This window comes from Trachurus japonicus, chromosome 16 (assembly GCF_045865225.1).
Source record: "Trachurus japonicus isolate A0001 chromosome 16, Traja_1.0".
NCBI lineage: Eukaryota > Metazoa > Chordata > Actinopteri > Carangiformes > Carangidae > Trachurus > Trachurus japonicus.
This window is the reverse complement of record NC_140922.1, coordinates 36,874,615-36,880,021: the sequence shown is the minus strand read 5'-3', so window position 1 is coordinate 36,880,021 and position 5,407 is coordinate 36,874,615.

The window sequence follows — 5,407 nt, the reverse complement described above, 5'->3', positions numbered from 1 at the left end:
CTTCATCAGTCCTGATCCGATCTGCTCCGTAGAAAACTGGACCTGAACGGTTCTGAACCAGTTCACAACAAACACGAACCGACTTTCACCTCAGAACCGGATTCTGAGACTTGTTTCCTACGACCTCGTCAGTCTGAACCAGAACCTTGGTCTCTGGACCCAACCAGAACTGAACCAACACCGGCCAACTGAATGGAAGGAAACTGGACTTGGGTTTGTCTAGGAAGTCGTTTTGGCCTCTTATCCAACGGGCTTCATCGGTCTGACTGGTCCGGACCAGTCTGACCCACGGATAAGAGGTGAAACGTCCTCCTAGACCAACCCAAGTCCAGTTTCCTTCCATTCAGTTTGTTGCCCAGAGAAAACCAGGAGTTAACAGACAGAAACCCAAACCCACCGTGTGGTCTGGTGTTGAAGCCCGGACCCGACACCGTCCAACTCTACTAACATTAACTCTCTGTCAAAACCCGACCAACACAAGAGGAAGCCAAGGCCCGGTTGGACCAGAGTCATCTCTATACATATATTTGTGTATATTTTCTGGTCAGGTTTGGTCGGTTCAGCCCGGCCCGTTGAGACAGCTCTGTTGTTAATGTGTTTCTTGTTTTTAGTGACTAACAGCGTGTTCACTGCTTGAAGTCTCTTTATGGGACCCGTATACATCTTAAATGTTGTGTTTGTTTGACTGTTATCTGCTGTAAACCAACTGGCTCTTCTATAGGGACTCTAATAAAGTCAAGTCAAGTTTGTGAGAGATAGAGAGCCAGACTCTCCTCCACTACCTCACAATCGATACTTGGGATTACTGTGGGTACTTGGTCGGTACCAATGAAATTACAGAGTTTGGTCCTGATCCCTAATAAGGACACAAGGACACAAAGTCTATCATTAAGGGTTCAAGAACTGAGAAATAGAGTCTGTACACTAGATTCAGCCCCCAAATGTTTTAATTTGTCACTACATGTTACGTTTCAGACCCTTCGTCATCTGTCTGATGAATGTGTGAACTCCATTTCTCAATCTTTGATTCATTCTTCTTTGTGGTCCAGCACCTAGTTTCAATCATTTTGGAGGATGGATGTGCTTCCAATTCTCTAACAATTAGGTTTAACATGAAGGTTGACATGAAGGTTTATCATAAAGGTTTATCATAAAGGTTTAACTTGAAGGTTGAACATAAAGGTTGAACATGAAGGTTTAACTTGAAGGTTTATCATGAAGGTTTAACTTGAAGGTTTAAGTTGAAGGTTTAACATAAAGGTTGAACATGAAGGTTGAACATGAAGGTTTAACATGAAGGTTTAACATAAAGGTTTAACATGAAGGTTTAACATGAAGGTTTATCATGAAGGTTTAAGTTGAAGGTTTAACATGAAGGTTTAACATGAAGGTTTATCATGAAGGTTTAAGTTGAAGGTTTAACATGAAGGTTTAAGTTGAAGGTTTATATTGAGGACATGAAGGTTTAACATGAAGGTTTAAGTTGAAGGTTTATCATGAAGGTTGAACATGAAGGTTGAACATGAAGGTTTAACATAAAGGTTTAACATAAAGGTTTAAGTTGAAAGTTTAACATGAAGGTTGAACATGAAGGTTGAACATGAAGGTTTAACATGAAGGTTTATCATGAAGGTTTAAGTTGAAGGTTTAACATGAAGGTTTAACATAAAGGTTTAACATGAAGGTTTATCATAAAGGTTTAACATAAAGGTTTAAGTTGAAGGTTTAACATGAAGGTTGAACATGAAGGTTGAACATGAAGGTTTAACATGAAGGTTTAACATGAAGGTTTAACATGAAGGTTTAACATGAAGGTTTAACATGAAGGTTTATATTGAGGACATGAAGGTTTAACATGAAGGTTTATCATGAAGGTTTAAGTTGAAGGTTTAACATGAAGGTTTAACATGAAGGTTTATCATGAAGGTTTAACATGAAGGTTTATATTGAGGACATGAAGGTTTAACATGAAGGTTTAAGTTGAAGGTTTAACATGAAGGTTTAAGTTGAAGGTTTATATTGAGGACATGAAGGTTTAACATGAAGGTTTAAGTTGAAGGTTTATCATGAAGGTTTAAGTTGAAGGTTTAACATGAAAGTTTAAGTTGAAGGTTTATATTGAGGACATGAAGGTTTAACATGAAGGTTTAAGTTGAAGATTTAACATGAAGGTTTAAGTTGAAGGTTTATATTGAGGACATGAAGGTTTAACATGAAGGTTTAAGTTGAAGGTTTATCATGAAGGTTGAACATGAAGGTTGAACATGAAGGTTTAACATAAAGGTTTAACATAAAGGTTTAAGTTGAAGGTTTAACATGAAGGTTGAACATGAAGGTTGAACATGAAGGTTTAACATGAAGGTTTATCATGAAGGTTTAAGTTGAAGGTTTAACATGAAGGTTTAACATAAAGGTTTAACATGAAGGTTTATCATAAAGGTTTAACATAAAGGTTTAAGTTGAAGGTTTAACATGAAGGTTGAACATGAAGGTTGAACATGAAGGTTTAACATGAAGGTTTAACATGAAGGTTTAACATGAAGGTTTAACATGAAGGTTTATCATGAAGGTTTAAGTTGAAGGTTTAACATGAAGGTTTAACATGAAGGTTTATCATGAAGGTTTAACATGAAGGTTTATATTGAGGACATGAAGGTTTAACATGAAGGTTTAAGTTGAAGGTTTATCATGAAGGTTTAAGTTGAAGGTTTAACATGAAGGTTTAAGTTGAAGGTTTATATTGAGGACATGAAGGTTTAACATTAAGGTTTAAGTTGAAGGTTTAACATGAAGGTTTAACATGAAGGCCTATCTTGAAGGTTTAACATGAAGGTTTAACATGAAGGTTTATCATGAAGGTTGAACATGAAGGTTTACCATGAAGGTTTAACATGAAGGTTTAAGTTGAAGGTTTAGGTTGAACATAAAGGTTTATCTTGAAGGTTTAACATGAAGGCTGAACATAAAGGCCTATCTTGAAGGTTTAGGTTGAACATGAAGGTTTATCATTAAGGTTTATCATAAAGGTTTATCATGAAGGTTTATCTTGAAGGTTTAACATGAAGGTTGAACATGAAGGTTTATCATAAAGGTTGAACATGAAGGTATAACATGAAGGTTTATCATGAAGGTTTATCATGAAGGTTTACCATGAAGGTTGAACATGATGGTTTAGGTTTAACATGAAGGTTTAACATGAAGGTTTAACATGAAGGTTTAACATGAAGGTATAACATGAAGGTATAACATGAAGGTTGAACATGAAGGTTGAACATGAAGGTTTAACATGAAGGTTTAACATAAAGGTTGAACATGAAGGTTGAACATGAAGGTTGAACATGAAGGTTGAACATGAAGGTTGAACATTAAGGTTTAACATGAAGGTTTAACATGAATGATGAACATAAAGGTTTAACATGAAGGTTTATCATAAAGGTTTATCATGAAGGTTTAACATGAAGGTTTATCATGAAGGTTTATCATGAAGGTTTAGGTTTAACATGAAGGTTTAACATTAAGGTTTAACATTAAGGTTTAACATGAAGGTTTAGGTTTAAGTTAAAGGTTGAACATGAAGGTTTAAGTTGAAGGTTTAACATGAAGGTTGAACATGAAGGTTTAAGTTGAACATAAAGGCCTATCTTGAAGGTTTAGGTTGAACATGAAGGTTTAACTTGAGGACATGAAGGTTTATCTTGAAGGTTTATCATAAAGGTTTAACATGAAGGTTTAACATGAAGGTTTAACATGAAGGTTTAACATGAAGGTTTATCATGAAGGTTTAGGTTTAATATGAAGGTTTAACATGAAGGTTTAGGTTTAATATGAAGGTTTAACATGAAGGTTTAGGTTTATCATGAAGGTTGAACATGAAGGTTTAGGTTGAACATGAAGGTTTATCATAAAGGTTTAACTTGAAGGTTTAGTTTTAACATAAAGGCCTATCTTGAAGGTTTAGGTTTAAGTTGAAGGTTTAGTTTTAACATAAAGGCCTATCTTGAAGGTTTCTATCCTCTCGACCGTCAGAGTTCATGTCTGAGGAACTTGGTTCAGGATTAAAACCTCTCGTCTCCCATCTGCGTCCTCGTCACATATAAAAGGGGGAGGGGCTGAATTAAAACACTGGAGCAGACAGATACCCCCCCCTACCCCTCCATCTCAAAACCCTGACCCCTAAATCCTTCATGCCCCCCCCCCCCTCCCTCTCAGCTCCTAAAGGTCACAAGGTCATGAGAGCAGCCCTCCCTCTCTCTGAGGAGCATTGTCGCACGCCCGACTCTGACCGTGAACCTGAACCTCACCCCCCATCACAACCCCCCCACCCAACCCCCAACACAGGACAAAAACTCAATATCTGTCCAAGAATATTTGTCTTATTTCTAGTCAAAATTTAATTTCTAGTCAAATCAAATCTCATTCTACTTAAAATAAGACTCATCACATAAAAAGCAGCTTGTTTTTAGACACTTTTTACTTCTTTCAAGCAGATTTTCACTTGAAATAAGTAGAAAAATCTGCCAGTGAAAGCAAGTTTTTCTTTCTTATTAGCCTACAAAACACAAAAAACTTGCTTTCACTGGCAGATTTTTCTACTTATTTCAAGTGAAAATCTGCTTGAAAGAAGTAAAAAGTGTCTAAAAACAAGCTGCTTTTAATGTGATGAGTCTTATTTTAAGTAGAATGAGATTTGTTTTGACTAGAAATAAGACATTTTGACCAGAAATAAGACAAATATTCTTGGAAAGATGTAGAGTTTTTGCAGTGCAGCGGTGAGTTCTCCTCCAAACTCTAGCCTATATCTAACCAAGAATATTTGTCTTAGGCCTATTTCTAGTCAAAACTAATGTCATTATATAAAAAAAAACTTGTTTTTAGACAGTTTTTTTTACTTCTTTCAAGCACTTTTACTTTAAATAAGTAGAAAAATCTGATAGTGGAGCAAGTTTTTATTCCTTATTACAAGCACAAAAAACTTGCTTTCACTGGCAGATTTTTCTACTTATTTCAAGTGAAACCTTGTAAAAATGAAAGTGAAAATGATCTAAAAACAAGTTCATGTTTAGGTGATGAGTCTTGTTTTAAGAGGAAAGAGATTAGTTTTGACTAGAAATGAGACATTTTGACAAGAAATAAGGGTTAGGGTCTGACCTCTGACCTCTGCTGACTGAAAGCTCAAACACACTGGAGAGGGTTTCATCAAGTTCAAGAGCAGAACACACACACACACACACACACACACACACACACACACACACACACACACACACACACACACACACACACACACACACAGTCTGTCTGCTGTATGCAAATGAGGCTGATGAATATGGAGTGTGTGTGTGTATGTGTGTGTGTGTGTGTGTGTCATCACATTTCACCATTAAAACTAACAACATCATCACTGTTC